Source organism: Quercus lobata, chromosome 11 (genome assembly GCF_001633185.2).
Source record: "Quercus lobata isolate SW786 chromosome 11, ValleyOak3.0 Primary Assembly, whole genome shotgun sequence".
In the NCBI taxonomy this organism is placed as follows: Eukaryota; Viridiplantae; Streptophyta; class Magnoliopsida; order Fagales; family Fagaceae; genus Quercus; species Quercus lobata.
In genome coordinates, this window is record NC_044914.1 from 9,025,704 (window position 1) to 9,049,249 (window position 23,546).

Consider the following 23,546-nt stretch of genomic DNA (forward strand, 5'->3'; position numbering starts at 1 on the left):
ACTATTAATCTTCGATCATCTTGAAATTTTGTAAGCATGAAAAATATATGAAGATAATGTAATCTAACGACAGATTTGTCAAAATTCACATCGAACTAAGAAATATAGGACTGGGTTTAAGTTACACATGATATAACTCTAAAAAATGTTATACCACCCAATAACTTATTATTGAATTCATATTTTGAAAATCTGACCGTTGGATTACATTTTCTATATGTTCTTAACATGCATGCCAATTTTCATGCCAATCGGATGTAGTTTACAACTTTATCTTTAAACTCTATTTTTATGCATTATTTTAAACTACAAAAACTTGAATTTAAGCAATTGATTGATGACATGACTATTAATCTTCGATCACTTTGAAATTTTGTAAGCATGAAAATTATATGAAGATAATGTAATCTAACGGCAGATTTGTCAAAATTCACATCAAACTAAGAAATATAGGACTGGGTTTAAGTTACACCTGATGTAACACTAAAAAATGTTACACTGTCTAGTAACTTATTATTCAATTCATATTTTGAAAATCTAACCGTTGGATTACATTTTCTATATGTTCTTAACATGCATGCCAATTTTCCTGCCAATCGAATGTAGTTTACCATTTAATCTTTAAACTCATCTTGTATGCGTTATTTTAAACTACCAAAACTTAAATTTAGACAATTGATTGATGACATACCTATTAATCTTTGATCACCTTAAAATTTTGTAAGCATGAAAAATATATAAAGATAATGTAATCTAATGGTAAATTTGTCAAAATTTACATCGAATTAAGAAATATAGGGCTGGGTTTAAGTTACACCTGATATAACACTAAAAAATATTACACCACCCAATAACTTATTATTGAATTCATATTTTGAAAATCTAGCCGTTGATTACATTTTCTATATGTTCATAACATGCATGCCAATTTTCATGCCAATCGGATGTAGTTTACAACTTGATCTTTAAACTCTATTTTTATGCATTATTTTAAACTACAAAAACTTGAATTTAAACAATTGATTGATGACATGACTATTAATCTTCGATCACCTTGAAATTTTGTAAGCATGAAAATTATATGAAGATAATGTAATCTAACGGCAGATTTGTCAAAATTCACATCAAACTAAGAAATATAGGGCTGAGTTTAAGTTACACCTGATATAACTCTAAAAAATGTTATACCACCCAATAACTTATTATTGAATTCATATTTTGAAAATCTGACCATTGGATTATATTTTCTATATGTTCTTAACATGCATGCTAATTTTCATGCCAATCGGATGTAGTTTACCATTTGATCTTTAAATTCATCTTTTATGCATTATTTTAAACTACAAAAACTTGAATTTAGACAATTGATTGATAACATGCCTATTAATCTTTGATCACCTTGAAATTTTGTAATCATGAAAAATTTATGAAGATAATGTAATCTAACAATAGATTTGTCAAAACTCACATCGAATTAATAAATATAGGACTAGGTACAAGTTACATCTGATGTAACTCTAAAAAATGTTACACTACCCAATAACTTATTATTGGATTCATATTTTGAAAATCTAATCGTTGGATTATATTTTCTATATGTTCTTAATATGCATGCCAATTTTCATGCCAATCGGATGTAGTTTACCATTTAATCTTTAAACTCATCTTTTATACGTTATTTTAAACTGAAAAAACTTGAATTTAGACAATTGATTGATGACATACCTATTAATCTTTGATCACCTTGAAATTTTGTAAGCATGAAAAATATATGAAGATAATGTAATCTAACGGTAGATTTGTCAAAATTCACATCAAATTAAGAAATATAGGGCTGGGTTTAAGTTACACCTGCTGTAACTCTAAAAAATGTTACACCACCCAATAACTTATTATTCAATTCATATTTTGAAAATATAACTGCTGCTATATGTTCTTAACATGGATGCCAATTTTCATGCCAATCGGATGTAGTTTACCATTTGATCTTTAAACTCATCTTTTATGCGTTATTTTAGACTACAAAAACTTGAATTTAGACAATTGATTGTTGACATAACTATTAATCTTTGATCGCCTTGAAATTTTGTACACATAAAAAATATATAAAGATAATGTAATCTAACGGTAGATTTGTCAAAATTCACATTGAATTAAGAAATATAGGGCTTAGTTCAAGTTACACCTGACGTAACTCTAAAAAATGTTACACCATCCAATAACTTATTATGCAATTCATATCTTGAAAATCTAACCATTGGATTACATTTTCTATATGTTCTTAACATGCATGTCAATTTTCATGCCAATCGGATGTAGTTTACCATTTGATCTTTAAACTCATCTTTTATACATTATTTTAGACTACAAAAACTTGAATTTAAATAAATTGTTCGATACCATAACTATTAATCTTTGATCACCTTGAAATTTTGTAAGCATAAAAAATATGTGAAGATAATGTAATCTAACGGTAGATTTGTTAAAATTCACATCGAATTAATAAATATAGGGCTTGATTCAAGTTACACCTGAAGTAACTCTAAAAAATGATACACTATCCAGTAACTTATTATTCAATTCATATTTTGAAAATCTATCCGTTGGATTACATTTTCTATACGTTCTTAACATGCATGCCAATTTTCCTGCAAATCGGATGTAGTTTACCATTTGATCTTTAAACTCATCTTGTATGCGTTATTTTAAACTACCAAAACTTGAATTTAAACAATTGATTGATAACATGATTATTAATCTTCGATCACTTTGAAATTTTGCAAACATGAAAAATATATAAAGATAATGTAATCTACGGTAGATTTGTCAAAATTCACATCGAATTAAAAAGCATAGGACTTGGTTCAAGTTACACCTAATATAATTCTAAAAAATGTTACATTATCCAATAAATTATTATTGAATTCGTATTTTGAAAATCCAACCATTGGATTACATGTTTAATATGTTTTTAACATGCATGTCAATTTTCATACCAATCCAATGTAATTTGCCCATTATTATCCATTTAACTAATTAAATCTTATCCAAACCTAACTCAACCAAATTATTATGATTAAACCCCAACCAACCCAATTACCCAATAATCAAAATTACCAAATTGCCACTAAAACTTGCAAATAACCAAAGTACTCCTAAAATCCTCTAAAATTGCCGAAATGCACCCTAAACCTAAAAAATGACAGAAATATCTCTAAAATCATAAAATTACCAAAATACCCCTTAAACTTAAAATATTACCAAAATATCCCCGGAAACTATAAAAATACCAAAATACCCCATAAACCTAGAAAATAACCGAAATACCCCCGAAACCATTAAAATGACTGAAATACCCCTTGAAACTTAAAAATGACAAAAAATACGTCCTAAACCTAAGAAATGACTGAAATACTCCCCAAAACCTAAAAAGTACCAAAATGCCCATGAAACCTAACAATGACCAAAATACCCTCGAAATATTAACATTAACAAAATACCCCCCCTAAACATAAAAAATAACTGAAAATACCCTCAAAACCTTAAAAAATGACCAAAATACCCCTTAAACCTAAAAAAATTACCAAAATAGCCTGAAATTATGAAAATGAGTATTTTGGTCATTTAGGGGTATTTTGATCATTTTTAGGTTTAAGGGTATTTCGATCATTTTTAGGTTTAAGGGTATTTCGATCATCTTTTAGGTTTAAGTTATATTTTTATCACCATATAGGTTTTAGGGCCATTTTTGTCATTTTATAAGTTTCAGGGGTATTTTAGTCATTTTTTAGGGTTTGGGGGGGTATTTTGGTCATTTTTTTAGGATTAGGGGTATTTTGGTAATTTTCAAGCATCAAGGCTATTTCGGTCAGTTTTTTTTTTTGGAGGTATTTTGGTATTTTTTTTTTTTTTGTTTCGAGGGTATTTTGACCAAATTTTAGGTTTTAGGGGTATTTTGGTCATTTTTTAAGTTTCGTGTGTACTTTGGTCATTTTTTAAGATTTGGGGGTTTTGGTCATTTATTAGGTTTAGGGGATATTTTGGTAATTTTAAGCGGTTTTTGAGCATATTTGGTAATTTTAGGGGTATTTTGGTCATTTTTGAGGTTATTTCATGGGTATTTTGCTCATTTTAGAGATTTTAGGATATTTTGGTCAATTTAGTGGTTTTTTTTTAGCATAATTGGTGATTTTAGAGATTGTAGGAGTATTTTGGTCATTTTAAAGGTTTCATGAGTATTTTTCTTATTTTAGAGATTTTGAAGATATATTGGTCATTTTAGTGGTTTTTGAAAATATTTGGTGATTTTATAAAAATTGGCTTTGGGTAGAGTATGGATATCTATGGATAAACAGACCGGGTAACAATTGGGTATGAATACTAATTGGGTAAGGTAATCAGATATCCATGGATAAATTAATTGGGTCGGGTATATATGGGTATACCTTGCCCATGACCATCCTTAATAGGTGATGAACACTTATTTCTTCACCAAAAACACCTCCGTCTTAATATTGGATGATAAATTTGGAATTTTGTCACCCTCCAGTTAGTCTTTGGTTAAACAATAGGTGACCAAAATTTAATTCATCACCAAACACACCTACATCCTAATATTAGGTGACGAATTTAGAATTTCGTCACCTTTGGTAAGTCTTTGGTGACATGAATATTTCGTCACCCTATGTTTGCCTTTTTTTCATAACCTATAGTGACGAAATAAATATTTCATCACCAATCTGTGCATCTTTGGTGATGAAATATTGATTTCGTCACCAATTGGTACATCTTTGGTGACAAAATATTGATTTCGTCACCAATTTTAAAATTTTTAAAATATTTGGTGACGAATTCTTCTTTTCCTCACTAAATGTTATCATTTGGTGACGAAATTGTTTATCCTCACTAGATTTCGTCACCATAGCCCACTTTTGTTGTAGTGAATGCGGTTTTATGGATTTGGGCTTTGTGGGTCCAAAATATACTTGGAGTAGACATTTCGAGAATGGTAATTCAATATGGGAAAGACTAGATAGATGTTTGGCAACTAACAGCTGGTTTTTGAGGTTTCCGGGAACAAAAGTATATCATCTCAGATGTGACTTTTCAGATCATATCCCTCTCCATATTGTTTTTTCAGGAATTGATCCTCCTTCCCGGAAAAAAATGTTTCGATTTGAAGAGATGTGGCTGTCACACACGGGATGTGAAGAGGTGGTGCAGGCTGCATGGACTAGTGTTGGTGATTTTGGGTTCGAAGGATCTATTCTAGCAAAGGTTGAAAAATGTGGAAAAGATTTGTGTTGGTGGAATAAAAATGTCTTTGGTAGTGTGAGGAAGGATTTGGATCGATTGAAGAAAAACTTAGCAAAAGCCGAAGTTGAAGCTATGGCTAGTGGCAACAACAATCAAGTGAGGCAGTTAAAAAGGGAGATTGAGGTGCTGTTGGAGAGAGAAGCCATTATGTGGGCCCAAAGATCAAGGGTACTATGGGCAAGGCAAGGGGATAGAAATACCAAATATTTCCATAGTTATGCTACAAGGAGATATAGGAAAAATCTGATTGAAGGAATTAGAGATGAGGAGGATAGATGGAGAGACCAACCGACTGATATCGCCACAATTCTGGTAAATTATTTCCAGAATCTTTTTACCTCAACTGAGCACACTATGCCCCAACATGTATTATCATGTGTAAACCCTATCATTGATGATGAGATGAATGCCGCCCTAAGCCAAGAATTTGATGAGAAAGAAGTGGAGGAAGCTCTACACCAAATGGCACCACTTAAAGCTCCTGAGCCCGATGGAATGCCACCCCTTTTTTACCAGCATTTTTGGGGCACAGTAAGGGAGGATGTCACCTCCTCCATCCTAGCATGGTTGAATTCAGGTACTCTACCATCCCCCCCTCAACCATACGTTTATCACTCTCATACCCAAAATAAATAAGCCTGAATATGCTCATCAATTCCACCCTATTAGTCTTTGTAATGTACTTTACAAAGTATATTCCAAAGTATTGGCCAACCGTTTGAAAAAATTATTACCATCTATTATTACTGAACACCAGTCAGCTTTTACAAAAGATAGATTAATTTTTGATAATATCCTTGTTGCATTTGAGACCCTTCATAGTTTGCAAAATTTCAAGTCTAGTACTCATGGTTTTATGGCTATTAAATTGGATATGAGTAAGGCTTACGATCGGGTTGATTGGAATTTTTTGGAAAAACTGATTAGACAAATGGGTTTTAATGAAAGGTGGATTCAACTGATAATGGGGTGTGTTAAAACTGTTTCATATTCGGTTTTGGTCAATGGAGAGCCTTGTGGTATGATCCAGCCTACTCGTGGGATAAGACAAGGCGATCCTCTATCACCTTTTCTTTTCTTGCTTTGTACTGAAGGCCTAAATGGGCTAATCAAGAAAGCGGAAAATAATGGAGAAATACACGGTTTTTCACTGTGTAGGAGAGGGCCCAAACTAACCCATCTGCTTTTTGCAGATGATAGTCTTCTTTTTTGCAGGGCAACCATAGAAGAATGTGAAAAGGTGTTGGAGGTCTTGAATATGTATGAGGAGGCATCGGGGCAAAAAGTCAATAAAAACAAAACAGCATTATTTTTTAGCAAATGTACTCCAAGTGATGTGAGGCATGAAATAAAGGTGGCTTTTGGTGTTCCGGAGATCATGCAATATGAGAGGTATTTGGGGCTACCTTCCTTTGTGGGTAAAAGGAAAAAGGCAAGTTTCAACTACATCAAAGAAAAAATATGGAGGAAGTTACAAGGTTGGGAAGGTAAATTGCTCTCGCAAGCAGGTAGGGAGGTGCTACTAAAATCAATCATACAAGCTATCCCCACCTACACAATGGGTTGTTTTAAATTACCCATTGGATTGTGTCATGAAATTGAAGCTCTAATTAAAAAATTTTGGTGGGGGCAACGTGGTGATCGTAGAAAGATTCATTGGGTGAAGTGGGAGGAAATGACAAAATCCAAATCAGTGGGTGGAATGGGCTTCCGGGATCTAACCATGTACAATGACTCACTACTAGCAAAGCAAGCATGGCGACTTTTGCACAATAAAACTTCTCTTTTCTACAAGGTCTTCAAGGCCCGATTTTTCCCAAATACTACAATCATGGAAGCTGTTGACTCAAGAATGGGTTCGTATGCATGGAAGAGTATTCTTAGAGGAAGGGATGTTATTCAAAGGGGAGCTACATGGAGGGTTGGAAATGGGGAGAAAATCAACATATGGCAGCAAAGGTGGCTGCCAAGGAAACATCCTCCATATCTACCTATTTGCCCCATACAGGACTTTGAAAACTCCTCGGTGTCTTGCTTGATTGATCAATCCACGCGGCAATGGAAGGCAGACTTGGTGGATGGGCTATTCAATGAAGAAGATGCTGAGTTAGTTAAGTCAATTCCACTGAGCCAAGGTGAAGCAGAGGACGTCCTGTTCTGGCCGTACACAAAGAATGGAGTTTATACATGCAAATCCGGCTACCGTTTCCTCAAGGAAGAAGCTGAAAGGGAAGTCACAAATCAGGTTCCACCTCTTCGAGATAAAAATATGTGGAAAGCAATCTGGTCGATGCAAGTTCCGCAGAAGGTTAAAATGTTTATATGGAGGGCCCGTCGAAATGCAATACCGACAAAACACGCGTTGATGAGGCGCACCATCACTGAAGATTCCACATGTGAACGCTGCCAATCTGATGTCGAAGACCCTCTTCATGCATTATGGACTTGCACCAAGCTCGATGTCGTCTGGAATGACCACGCAGAATGGGATTTCAGAAACTCTACTGGTTTTCTGGACTTCAAACAACTGGTTTCTTGGTTAATCACGGAAGGGAAGAACTTGAATCTTTTCGCACTCACGGCTTGGTCAGTTTGGAACCAACGGAACCGGGCTCGGTTACAAGAACCTGCCAATGATCTTCAGCAGATAGCAGTTGCTGCAAAATCCAGGCTGGATGATTTTTACATGTCAATACAGAGGCGGGATTCTCAGGGGCGACGGGCTACTCATACAGCCCAAAGCCACTGGCGTCCTCCTCCAAGGGAAGTGGTTAAAGTAAATTTTGATGGGGCGACTTGTTCACAGGAGAAAACGTCTGGAGTCGGAGTGGTTGTTCGAGACATGAACGGTTTGGTTCTAGCTTCATGTGCGAAGAGAATACATCAATCCGTTAAGGCAATGGAGATAGAGGCTATGGCAGCTGCTACGGCTCTAACATTTGCAAAAGATCTTGGCTTTCAGCGCCTTATACTGGAGGGTGACTCACTGGAAGTGATACAAGCACTATTGGAAAGAACAGAGACATTAACACCTACAGGTTTACTGCTTGAGGATGTCAGAAGTTTGTCCCAAAATTTTGATTTATTGCTATATTCTCATACAAAAAGAGATGGCAATGCTGTAGCTCATAGTCTGGCAAAATATGCTCTACGCATACCAGATTTTTTAGCTTGGATGGAGGATGTTCCAACGCACATTCAATCTATTGTACAAGCTGATTTGGCTCTTTTACATTAATAAAGTTTCAGCTATTTTCTCCCTCAAAAAAGATCTGTTTGAAATCCATGTAAAGCTAATAAATAGTGACAAAAATAAGATAAATAACAAAATAAACTTTTTTTTTTTTTTAAATTTAAAGCCAAACAGGCGAAGGAGAGAGGTATTTATATTTTATACGGTTGACAAAAGAATGTTCATGGCAAGAGTATTTTAGACTTTTTAGTCATTTTGCGAATAAAAACAAGAAGCCAATCCCTGTCTCGCACGTGTCTAATGGTACTTTTGGGAAGTTACGGCTAGCTGTCAGTCATGCATGAACGAATGATGGGAAAGAGTAAGGGCCATGGCCATGGCCTACGTCAAAGAGCACTAGTTGGGCAGCGCTCTCCAACTGCTGAAGACTGAAGTGGGGGGGAATCTTGCCATTTAACAGGTCATTGCACAACAGCAATTAATAATAAATAAATTAAAATTGTTCCAAATTTAAACATTTTTGTTTAAAAACTTCTAACATCAATTTTTCAATAACACTATAAATTTACGTTTTTTCTATAATAACCGTATAAATAAATAAATATATATATATATATTGTAATTTTGTATTTAAATATTTTATTAATTTCTGTCTCTCAGATATATCTAGCCACCACCACAACCCACCCTCACCACAAGTTACAACCTATTACAAAATATGATCATCCTATCACAAAATTCGATTAACCCATCAACCGGAAAAATCAAATCAAACCCAATAACAGCCGCTCAAAGCCATTAACCCAACATCATATTAGTGCACCCATTTGAACAGCTCTCCATTTCCTTTCCACATTCAGTAAAACAAGCTATAAGAATAGTAGCAAAGATCAGAGCAACTCTCTACACCTCACCACGGTTTTTTAACATCTGGCGCAAAAGGTTATTCCACGTAAAACCTATGTCTCTGTCTCTTGCGCACTTGTTTTCACATTTTACACGCCATTCAGTCTGGAATTGCAGTTAGAAATAGCGGTAGATAGAATCTAAACTTGTTCACAATGTCATATCCATCCGATTATGACCCACCAACCACATACATATTTTACGATTCCACTGGTATTGAACCCAAAATCTCTAGTTCACCCTAAAAAGTCTATTTACCCATTCCACTCTTCATAACCATTTACGCTGCAATATGCCTCCCAAGAAGACAGTGCTTGCATCAAACGCAAAGGAAAGAAAAGAACCATAAGTGAACAAGGCAAAGTCCATTGGAGTCTAGCTAGGAAGGGAGACCAATGGATGGGGGTGATGCTACTCGTGACCTTCTTGGAAGAACTATATGACGTTCTCAGACACAAAATCGACTAAGATTCGAGCCATGTGTAGGGGGTGGGGTTTGGATTTTTTGTTTAAAGGCTGAATTGCGGTACTACTATATTAGTCTAGACAAACCTCCCACACATGTGCGTGGGCACACACATACACATATAAACGTTAATATTTAATTTTAAGTCATAATTTATAAAGGAAATGGTTTTTCTCTAAACATGTTTGGAGTATTAAGATCCAACCACCAATAGGAAGATGACATGTGTCTCATCATATGCAATAAAAATGACTTAATTATTTATTTGAGTTAAGTGAGTCATGTGCATTGCACATTATAAGGAATAATGCCATCTTTCTATAAGTAGTTAAAGCTCAAGATTCTAAACATGTTTGAAGCCAAACTTTGTCCATTTTTTACATCTATTGGATACAAAATTATTATCAACTTCCACTTATATATAAATAATTTTTAGAAAAAATTATCATCTATTAAATTCCAAAATGTGTATAAAACCTATTTAATTTGATATTAGGCATGTATAAAAGTACCCAAAAAATTAGTATTTCCTATAAAAATTATGCTAGATGATTTTCTCTCATAGAATAAAATTCATCTTTTACTATCTTCGTACTAAAATTGTTAAAATTTTCATTGTTAATATAAATTATAAAATTGTCAATCAAGATGAATAAAAGAAAATTTTTATGAAACAAGTCTTCAAAGACATGATCACATAAATGATTCAAAAATTAATAAATACAAGAGAAAATTTTACCCCAAAAAAATTAAATTAGAAAAACAAAAACTACTTTGTCTCTGTACTAAAGACCACTTGGCAAATTTCATTTAAAAAAAAAAATCATTGGACAAACTCAATATACATATATAAATAAATAAATAAATAAATATATATATATATATATATATATGCAGCGAGGGGAAGGAAAATGTATAGAATATGCAGTTTAATTTATGTAATTTGTAAATTTTATATAATTTTAGAAATTTTAAATTTGCATGTCAACCATGTCATGTCAATTTGCTTCTTCCTTTTTTTTCGTTGAATGGCATGGTCAACCTGTCGTTAGTTTATTGCATATATGGATCAGATCAACCGGTTGCACAGCATCAACTTGCATACAGTGGGTTCTCAGTTCTCACGCACACCATAAAAATAAAAAAATTGCATGATCCAACGAACTTTAATTTTATATTGTTCAGCATCAACTTGTTGTAAACAATTTTTATATTTTATTTAAGACAAATGCTATATTAACAACATTTTCATAATATTTTTACAAGTTACAACAAATCTTAAATGGTGGGTTGTTATAGGTTGTTAATATTTATGAGACAAAAAAATAATTTTAATAGTAAATTTAAATTAGAATTAATAATAATTAACCATAATTTGTTATAAAATTGTTATTGATGTATCACTTTTCTTTATTTAATTTATCTTCTCCAACTGTGCTATACGACTTTTTCTGAACAACCTCCTGCCCTCTATATATTAATTAAACAGTATTTAGATTGGCCACGAATTTAAAAAGGGGCAAGGTCTATGTCCGTTGCTCCACAGCGTTAGATTAGACACGTGGTAAATATGTGACCAAACTTTAATATTCATTCAAAATCGTATCGAGTCCAACACACTAAACATTGAGCTCAGGTCAATCTCTTCAAGAAGACAGGTGATGTCTACTTATCACTATCTTCCAATTGAAAAACGCAGCTTAAGACCCCAAAAACGCGGCTATAGGCTTTGAGCCGCGTTTCCTATGGCCGCGTTTATAACGCGGCTTAAAGACCGCAGCTCAAAGACTATAGCCGCGTTTTTGAAAAACGCGGCTAAAGGTCTGACCTATAGCCGCGTTTTCTAACCACGGCTATAGGATTCGGCCTATAGCCACGTTTTTGGAAACGCGGCTATAGACCAGCTTTAAGCCGCGTCTGAAACGCGGCTATAGGTTTTTTAAAAAACAAAAAAAAAAGAAAAAAATTCTGGGTTTTTTTTCCCCAGAAAATTCAAAATTCCAATAAAAAAATTCAAAATTGAACAAATAAAAAAATTCAAAATCAAACACACACCCAGAAAATTCAAAATCAAACACAACATACTCAAAATACAAACACACTCAAAAAATTCAAAATTAAACACAACATTCTCACAATACAAACATACCCAGAAAATTCAAAATATGCGGGCTATCCACTTCATCAAAATTTTCAACATCTCCTCCATTTTCTTATAACTAAACATAAAATAAGAAAAAAAAAAAAAAAAAAAAAAAAAAAAAAAAAAAAAAAAAAAAAAAACTAGATCTGTAGACAAATCAGTGTGCTTGAGATGAAGAAAAAAAAAAGTACGTAGCTGGAAAGAATCAAAGAAAAAAAAAGAGTTGTGCTAGAGTGAATAACGGAGAAAAAAAAAAAGAAAGAGGAAAAAAAGAAGCAGTAGCTCCAAAGAATCAAAGAAAAAAAAAAGAGTTACACAGATGTAAAGAAAGAAAGAAAGAAAGAAAAACAAAAAAACAAAAAAAAAGAGTTACCTAGATGTGAAGAAGGAAGAAAGAATAAGGGAAAAAAAAAAGTGCTACCCAAATGTGAAGAAGGAAGGAAAAAAAAAAAAAAAAGAGAGAAGAAGAACCTGAAGAGTGAAGACAGTGGAGTGAGTGAAGAATGAAGAAAGAAAATGAAAGAAAGAGTAAAGAAATAAAAGATGAAAGTGGGGTAGGTGGGGATGTAGGTGTGAAAGGGTTGGCACGTGGGGAGTTGCAGAAAAACCCACTGTTTTAAAAACCGGACCGGACCGGCCGGTCCGACCGGTTCAACCAGGAACCGGGAGTCAATCCGGTCCGGTTAAATACCTCAAAACCGGTCAATAACCGGTCAACAACCGGAAAACCGGCCAAAAACCGGTCAAAAACCGGGGTTGAACCGGAAATTAAAAAAAAAACGGTTCTATGTTCGGTTCGGTTTTTAAAACCATGGAAAAACCCTTTTTTTTTTTTTTTTTTTGGCTGTTACATATAGCCGCGTTTTCTAAAAACGCGGCTATTGGCAACCGTTTTAAAAATTTACTACAACTGGACCTATAGCCGCGTTTTTTAAAACGAAGCTATAGGTTCCTCTAAAAATTATTTGCTTGAACCTATAGCCGCGTTTTTCTAAAAAAACGCAGCTATAGAAAACCTTTTGCTGCGTTTTAAAGTTAGCTATAGCCACGTTTTCGGAAAAACGCAGCTATAGGTCACTCTGTAAAAAATTTATTTGACTGGATCTATGGCCGCGTTTTTGGAAAACGCGGCTATAGCTTGAGGCTTTAGCGGCGTTTCTTGGAAACGCAGCTATAGGTAAGCTATAGCCGCGTTTTTTGTAAACGCGGCTATAGCCCGCGTTTTTTGTAGTGTCAACTTATTATATTGCAAGGCATCAAATTGCCCAATGTCCATTGAAATTTTTATTGCCTAGGATCAACTTGTTGACAGTGTTGTAACAATGTTTATATTTTATTTACATTATTTTATGGCCTTTACGACTTTTCTTTTATCGAACAACTTCCTGCTCTCTATTAAATAATATAATATTTACATATAGGTTGAGATTTGTGTTTATCTTGTCTTCTTGTAGGTGAAGAGAAGCACAACAACGAGTTTGGTCGAATTGACAGTACTGAATTCGCCTTGCTTTTCAATCTTCAAGGACTTTTCTTGTACGTGTGATATATACAATCAGAAATTACATCTTAGATCGGGGATCAATTTTGATGGGTTGATCTCACATCCTCTGAAGATAGAGTTAGATGAAGGAGGAGTAAATATTAACTAGGAAAATTTTTAGTTTACATTTTACTAGATTTTGTGAAATTTTAAAGTACTCAAAACTCAAAAGTAGACGAACCGTACCAAAGTATTGTTTGGTAAGAATAAGGTCGAACGATAGAGACTTGTATGAATGTAGAAAAATTAATCAAACCTTAACTAAATAAATCTTAATCTAATTCAATAAAAATTGATTACTTTGAAATTAAATAAAACTAAGCAAATAATTAATCTAAGAAAAGAGATGATAAAAAAGCAGTAAAAAGATGTAAACAATTTAAAAAAAATTAAGGTTTTAGAATCTTCCTTTTTATTCATATCCACATATATTCATTATCATTTATTTTGCTCAAAGTACTGCATGATAATCTAGAAACCAATGTTGTTATCATTGAAGATATTCTCTTTAAAATCTCTATTTTAAAATTTAAAACATGCTATCTTCTTTGCTTCCTAAGTATAAAATCAAATTATCAATTGTATCCATTGACAAACAAATAAAAAGAGATATCCTATTTTAAAACCAAGAAATAATAAACTAAGTATTCAATCAATTAAGATAAATCATATATAATGAGAAAAACATAGTTGAACACATATTAGGAATCCTATTTTAGTCAATTGATATGACCAAGAACAATTAAATCATTGAAGAACAACCATTATTGTGGCAAAAATCAAAGCTCATAAATAAATACTGATAATCCTTAACAATTTTTTTTCCAAACCTTAATTAAAAATTTAGCTACTCATAGTAATCGAAAGAAAACACAAAAATAGAATACTGAACATTAACCTAGACAAAGAAAATAAAAAAGAGAAAGAAATAGTTAATATGCTATCATGGAGGAAAGCCACAGAGGCAACTACCATCGGCAGCAGCCTGCTACTCCTACGCCTCTCTCTTCTTCTATTTTTTTACTTCCTACCCACAAATTGAATTAAAGCCTTTATATAAGAGAACACTCTCCTAATACAAGTTGGACAAGAAGTAAACCTAAAAGGATAAGGAAATTCGGATTGAAAAATTCGTTAGATTTTTAGGACCATGTTGCGGGGTGATTTTAGCTAAGTAAAAGTGATAATTTGCGCTTGCCATAAACTACAAAATTGTATCCCTTTGAGTTAACTTTGCAGCCAAACTTGAATCATTGGAATCCAATATCTGAGCTGAGAGTTATGCCTGAAATACTAAGACATACGCAGAAAAATCATGATTTTGAAAATGACGTTTTTTTACCCTTTTTTTTTCCTCCAATTGGCTTCTTTCCTTGATTAATTAGGCTTCCCCACATCTTGTAGGTCTTTGGGTTTGAGTTGGGTTTAGCCCACTTGAGTTAGAATTCATCCTTATGGACTAAATAAAGCCCATTAGCATGTAAATTCTTAATTACCTATAAAATATAGATAATTCAAAATTAGTCATAAATTAACATAAAAGTAATATGAGAGTACTTTATATATTTAGTATATTTCATGCTCATCAAATACCCCTAAACTTACATCTACAAGTCCTCAAGCAAAATAAATAAAGAATAAAAAGACAAAATAAATTAAAATGAAGAAAAAGAAAATCCTAATTAATCCACTTTTGCTGGAATTTTTTATTGCTTTTAACATATGCAACAAGCTTTTAAACCCCAGCTTAAAGGTGGGTTTTGTTTTCTTTTAATAAAAAAATTTATGAAATTGGGTTTTGAGGAGTGATTGTGTGTAGCGGGTTTATGTGATTTTTTAGTGAAATGCTGATGTTGCATGTTTTTATTGGAGGTGTAAAATATGAGATTTACACCACATCCTGTTTGAATGATTTCTCTTCAAACTTGGGTAAACATATTAATCTAGATACAATCATAGATATTTCAGAATAATCTAATTTCAATGGCAATATAAATACAAAAGGAGATTGACCAGGCCAAAACGAAATGCTTTGAGGATGTTTGGATTGAGGTGTTTTATGTTATATAACTCAACTCATCACTCAAAACCCAAAATCAATGGGATCCACTAAGTGAAAATTTGTTTGGTTGATTTTTTAGTTTTAGTTTCCATAACTCGTATCTTAAATTTTTGAGTTATGAGAATCAAAACTGAGAACTGCTAGGTGTTTTCAATTTTTAAGAAATGAGTTTGATGGCAATTTCATAAATAAGTGCAACCATGTGGGGGCCCGTCAGTGACTTGTCACATCCTTGCTCAATATACCGATGGAAGCTTTTCTCTTCTTTGGCTTTAGCTCCAACTTCACAATGAAGGTAAGTAAATACATACACCCACTGTGCAAGCTGTGGGCTCAACAAAAAAATGATAAAGTTGAGTTATGACAATGAGAAACATGGTTTTAAGTTATGAACCAAACAAGAAATTTTCAGTTTTGGATTTTTGATGAAATAGAGTTTTGAAATATGAGTGATGAGTTTGAATAATGAGTTTTGAGTTTAAAATAAACATGCTCTTAAAAACCCTAATTTTATAGTCTGATTCCCTCTAGTTATTCATATGCTATGTTAAGAATCGAAGAGTCTCTTGCCAGCATATCACACACACATCCCAACAAGTCTGCCAACGCATTTCACACACATCCCAACAAGTCTCTATCGTTATCCATCTTTTTGTTGCAAGTGTTCATGGATTAAGTTTGATTGTTGATCAACTACGTCATCAATTGACCGGCATCTATAGGAAATGTACTTTGAGTTTTCCTCCAAAACAAATACTCCAACTCAGATGATTATGATCAGAAGCATGGACAAACCACTAACTACGTCGATATACGCAGCAATAGACTAAGACATCCCAACTAAAAACTGTGGCATTCCTTGAGAGTGTCTCGCCGTGGTCACTCTTCTAAAGCAGAACCGGCTTGTGCCATAAAAAGCTCCTCATTTCCTTATGATGATATCAATTTGGCTGTATCGCATACAACATCATGCATTTTTACAAATCCATCCTCATGACTCCTTAACAACAATCCCGAGTCAATGAGATTTTTGGAGAAGGTATATCAGCATCTCGTCTTGCTTCATCCAATGTGTCAACATTATGAAACAAGTGCAGCCCCATCCCATACCCCGCCAAAACTTCCTTGCTAATATTGTGATCTTCTGGAAAGAGACAACACATCAAGAAGCAGAGACAGACCCAGGATTTCCAGTTAAGGAGGGTAGAGTATAAGTAAAAAACACAAAATCGTGAAATTTCACATAAGTACCTATTTAGTATTAACAAACAATTAACAAAGAAAAATACATAAAATCTTTGTTTCGTAATACATTATAATGCAATCATCTACTAATAAAGGTAAAAGCACAAAACTTCATTGTTTCTTACAACATTAGAGCATTTGCATAAGCTCATGCAAAAAAATTTATTTATTTTAGCATAATAATCTACTTTGAAAAAAAAAATTATATACTCACTATTATTTATTTTAACACTACATTTCATCATAACACTATTTCCTTATCAATTTTTTTTTTATTATCTCAAAACATCTCTCTCTTCCTCAACTAATAAAAACCATTGCCCTCAATCTAAATAATTTCTAAAACATCCATATGCATAGCAACAATAATTGTGTAAAATTTTCCAATCAACCCAAAATACACCCACATTAATTGTACAAAAATACATTTATGCTATTATAATTGTGTAAATTTGCAGAAATACATTTGTGTTACAGAAATTGTGTAAATTTGCACAGTTACTATAACACATATTTATTTTTGCACAATTATACATAAACTTATGTGGATGTATTTTGAAGTTGATTGGACAAATTTAGGGTCTTATGCTATTTTACAACTAATGCAAATGCTATTAGCCCATTACAATAAAATCAGTGTAAAATTGTAGGGGAGAGGGCCCAAAATTTTTGAAAGTGGGGGCCCAAATATAAAATTGTAAAAGATATATCTATATTTTTTTTTTTTTTAATCTTAAGAACTAGGGGGGATCAGTCCCCCTTGAGCCCCCACCTAGTTCCATCCCTGCCAAGAAGCATGCCTTAGCTTTTTGATCTTTCAAGAAATGACAAAATTGAGTTACGAAATTGGTCTTACTTAATATCTTTTTATTGGAGATAAATTTTGACAAATTTACCATTGGATTACTACTTCTTCTTATATCCTTCATGCTCGAAAATTTCTAAAAAATTAAAAATTTATAGCTATGTCATCAATAAATTGTTTAAATTGCAAGTTTTTGTAATATAAAATTATGCATAAAGTAAAAGCTTATAAATCATATAATAAATAATATCCGATTGACACAAAATTTGACATGTTTATTAAGAGTATAAAGAATATGTAATTTAATGGTTAGATTTTCAAAATATATAGTAATATTTATTTTATTGAGTAAGGTTGTAACCTTAAGTTACAATCAATTTTGTAACTAAATTTTATCCTTCAAGAAATCGTATTCAAATACTCTAGATTTCCTAGAGTACTCTATCAATAAATTTTCTTAAATCCTAATCACATTTTAATAATTTAATGGTCTAGATTCTGTCATGTCAACATTCTACTAACAATAGTCTTAAAATAATAAAATAATGTTGTAAATAAAACAATTAAGATTATTGTTAGTAGAATACTGACATGACAAAATTTAGACCATTAAATCATTAAAGAATTGTTAAAATTTAAAGAAATCTATTTGGTAGAATACTTTTGGAAATCTAGAAGATCTGAATCCCAAGAAATCATAACTCAACTTAATGCACTCAGTAACTTTTTCCTAATGATCGACTTGGGTTTGGAGATACTGACCTTTTAAGTCGCCTCGCCGCCTCTTTCCATTCTTCCTCATCTATGTCACCCAGTGCCCTCGCCATTGTTACAAGTTCTAAAAGGAAGCCCTGACATTCCCCTGCAACCTCACGAGCCACAGCTTCAAATTTAGGGGAGTCAAAAACTGTGTCTGCTGTCTTTATGAATAGATCCCAAGAATTCTCCAGCGATAAGATACTGAGATGGATCCTATTTACTTTGCATCTCATCGAATGGCAAACACGTTCTGATCTCGTAGTCAGTAAGATACTGAGATGGATCCTATTTACAAGCCTCAAGGTCGCTGCCAATTGGAATTCCAATGCTGGATAGATCAATCCTTTCTCAGACATTATCCAAAACTAGTATGTAGCCCATGCTACCGCACGGGAATGGATATATTATTAATCATGAGTTTATTCATGTTTAAAAGGCTCAGTTAAGTCTAAATTCATATTATTAACCAGAAAATTTCATTAACAAAACTTAGCAGTATATATATATATATTATATTAATAAACTCGTATATATTGTATTTTGGTATTACCACACGGGAATGGTTAATTATAGTGATACTATTGGTCAATATATATATATATATATATATTTTGTCTTTTTGGGTTTATCACAAGGATAGAATTAGATAAAACAATAAAAATATATATTGCATTTTATTATTTAAGTGATGCTATTAGACATTTTTAAAGCAAACTAAATGTAAAACTTAAACCAATGGGAAACAAACTATTTTCCCTATGTTAATTTTTTCAATCCTCATAAATATTTAGATTCATGATTTTTTTTTTTTTTAATTTGTACTTTCATCAAGCCACTAAACCGCATGATGAAAAAGAAACAGGAATAATAATGAAGTCTATATTGTCATCAATCAAATACAATTAGTTCATATTAATCTTCTCCAAAAATTGCTAAATCCATCAACTCATTTGGCTTTGGAACTAAACAATGTAGTCAGTGAAGCATCCAAAACCCCATGAACCATGGATACCCCTTCCATTTTTCTTGCCAGCAAACTCAAAGCAGAGTCTCTAGCAAATGCAAAACTCAAATCTCTGGCTATATCTTATGCCCTTCCTGCTGGAACCCCATATATCATTTGAAAATCAATGTTACCATCAGTAGGAGTACAAAGGGAGTCATCATAAGCATATTCAAAGGGATTTTGAAGTGAAACTTCAATTAAAATATGCTAAACTGATTATCATAATATAATAACATGATATAGAGATTCTATATTAATTTGAAGAAGGCAATAAGACTTATAGCAAAACAATGACTTTTCTATAGCTACATCAGAAGAAATCCCTACCTGAAATAAACATGCTCTCACATTCACCATAGAATTTGAAAACCAAAAAGTCCAGCAAGTAGTAACTAAGAACTTTAGAAATTATGTGTTTAACCAATAAAATGAATAAGGAATTTTTTTAGTTGAGGATTGGAAAAAGGGGCAACTATGGCTACCAAAAATTTTGGAATAAAACCTAAACATAATTAAATCAATGAGTTTAGCATAAAACTCCTAAAAAGCAAAGAAAATAATACCATTGATAATTCGATTCTAACTCTTTATTTAATATCATGGTGTTACCTAAGGTTGTCAAAATTGGGATCTTACATGGGATCGTGGGAGGTAGATGGGATCGTGGATCATAGGATCGAATCCTGGATCGTAAGATCCTACATTATTTGAGAAAAAAACAAAAAAATACACATTGGTATGTTAAATAGTCACATAAATTATACATTCATCGATATAATTACCATACATTCGTTGATAACAATTTACATTCGTTGATAACAGTTTCTAATTTTGACAGCAAGAATCAAGATTAATTACACAAAGGTTCCTTAAATTTATTAGGCTTTACTCCAAAATTACAGAAAGAGATATATAAAATTATATGCACACCCAAGTTATGGAATTCATGAAACTTTCTACCGATTATTATGTAATCATCTATTCATAAAATAAATAAATAAAAATAAATCATCTATATGTACTCAAGACATACACAATAAAAACAAATGAATAAACAAAATAAGCAAAGCTAACAACAACAATAGAAAACTAAATACTTCTGTCAAAAAAGAAAAAGACAAAAAGAAGAAAAAAAACTTCCCTATTTTTTATTTTTTTTATAAACTTCCTTCTTTCAGGAGATTGTAAAATCCCTCATAATCTGTGTTTATGCATGAAATATATTCAAATGAAACATAATGAGGAAAATAAAAAACACCTCTTCACCATTATAGGATTCTTACTGTAACTTCCCAATTTACATTGCAAAGAGGACAATTCATTCCAAGAATACAAAGTCAAACAAAAATTATATCATGAGGTAAGGGGAGAGAAAAAAAGAGATCCCTTAAAGCCAATCCTTATTTTGTACTTGCACTGATTGAAATTAAAAATTGGTCCCTCAAGATCAAATGTCCAAGCCTATGTAAGTGCAAAGGAAGTGGCTATGGTAGGCCTATCTAAGTCTTCCATTATAGAATTTTCTCAATACCAATCATTAAAAGATAAGAGCTGGTACCAATAGAAATCTGTATTGCCTTGCTCTTTCCTTGAGCCATGTACATTTGGTTTTCAATTTCTTGATGCTTCCTACCATTGTCCTTTTCCATCAACTCCTATTTCATTAAGATCTTGATAATATTTGCACTTTTCTTAGTTTCATCAATATTCATTTTCTTATTTGTCTCTACCTCTTTTTCAACTACTCTCTGGCTCTAAGTAGCAATTAAGACCTAGCAAAATAAAAATAAAATATTCATATAAAATAGCATTAGCATAAAACATAAATGATGCATTGAGTTGCACTATAAAACTCAAAGGATTATTATATCATAAATTATCCAATTTGTTGGTCACTAATTGGGTGCAAGTACAAACACATGCATATCAAGAATTGGGTATAAGGTTGTAACGTTGAATGCTCATAGGAAACCAATACTAAATTGGATCAAAACGTAGTTCTAATGTTATCCATTTAAAAACATTTAATTTGTTAATAAACTGCATATGGACCATGACCATTGTTCTAAGAAATAGATAGACTATGGATGAGATTTTTGAAGACTTTTTTTAAAAACACCATCTCTATGTAAATGGTAAAATTTATATATATTTGACCAATAACATCCCAAAACAATAAAGGAAGATATCCTTCTACTTCACTCTTGTAGACAACATCCATCCCATATAGCATCTTGCCAAAGACAACATGGTATTCCATCCAACCTTTAAAAGGAACAAAAAGCAGGCATGTACGAAAGAAAAAAAAAGGTCCTAGTTATGAACACAGCTAGCAAATGTCACCATATTATAGTTTACACTTGCTGTCAAGGTGCACATATGTTGCGAATTTAGAATATGGACACTCAAAGTCATGTAATGAGTCTACCCACACCTAAATATGAAGAAACATCTTGATGTACCTTAAGTGAGTACCACACTACTTATTTAATATGAAAAACAACTTAAACATAAGGTTATATGCAACAGCAACATGAGTTTATATGCAAAATTCAGTGAAATTAAGATGAGTGCACAAATTTTCAAAAATAATTCAACAAAACAAATTATTCAACAACATGAGTGATAAAAACTAACAAAAAAAATAGATACTAAGATACCCAAACTTGCAATAAATATTTAGGTATTTGGGTTTCGTCACACATTCAAGCATTTATTCAAATACAAAAACAATATATATTGTTTTTTAGGATAGAGAAACGAAATAGTGCCCTTTTAAAAAAATAAAACCCCTTAATTGTCAGTCTTCCAAGGAGAGAGAAAGAGATTGGCATTAAGAAAATAGATATATTTGCATATTCCTCTCTCTTGAAATCATGCTAACCTGTCCCGCTTAAAAAAACAGGGGATATATTGTATGGGTTTTTCTTTAGAAGAAATTGATTCAAGTAGCAATTGAATATAAACACAGCTTACACAATAAGAGAAGAAGAAGTTTGTTTGGCAAAGACGTTGCTCTATTTTGACTTTGGAGTTATGATGGTTATGAAAAAGGGTAAGAAAGTGATATCTTTTGCTATCTCCAAGAGATCTAGTACCTTATAACATTTGAATTGTGGGTTGAAGATATTTCATGGTTGCCTAAAACAATGTCAATAAATAATAAAATAGTAACATTTGCGCAATAAAAAACTATGCTATCCAAAATTTAGAACTAAACAAAAAGCACGAAAATTTTTTCAAACAAAAAAAAAAAAAAAAAAAAAAAAAAAAAAGAGATATAGAGAGAAAGAGACTAATCTGTCTTCTTTGTTAACTTCAAAGTTCAACCAAAGCCTCTCCCTATTGCCTATACCTTCTTTGTCTACAATATTTTGTCTTGCTCTTCTCTCTTACTGCCTTGTGACGTCACTTGAACAGTGAAAAGGAAATCTAATATAAACTAATCAAATCTAACCCAAAAGCCTAAATCATATTTAACGTCCTAATTTTAAAAACATAAATGCCAACAACGGGTCCAGCAGTCTAACAGTAGCAGTAAGGCTGAAGACTGTGGTTTAACGTTTGTGTGAGGTTTAGCATCTAGCTTTAATTTTTTAGACGTGTTTATTTCATACGGTATAACCTTTCACTTTTTAACTTAAACATTGTATAGTTTTAAATGGGCTTTTTTTCTATATGTCAGAACAGCTATATTAATGAGGCCTTGTGATCATGATGAAGATGCAACAACCAACAGCCTGTTATTGATATAGCATGTCAATTAATAAATCAACCAAATGATTAAACATACTAAGGACACATAAACAAAAAAACATAACTCTCACCAAAGTGTTTTGACTTCCTTAGACAATGTAGCTCAAGTTATAGCGAACCTTGAAATGTAATTGATGGGGGAAAAAAATTCAACCTCAATCCTAAAACCTACTTAATGTATTTTAAAACAAAATAAAATTTGGTGTATTTTTAATAGAATACAGCATTGGTTCATTAAAAGACGCATATTAAGCTATTATTATTTCTGCACATGCATAAACCCAAAATCTTCATAGCATATCCCATTTTAGAGAAGGAAAACACAACAATACACACAAAATTTTCC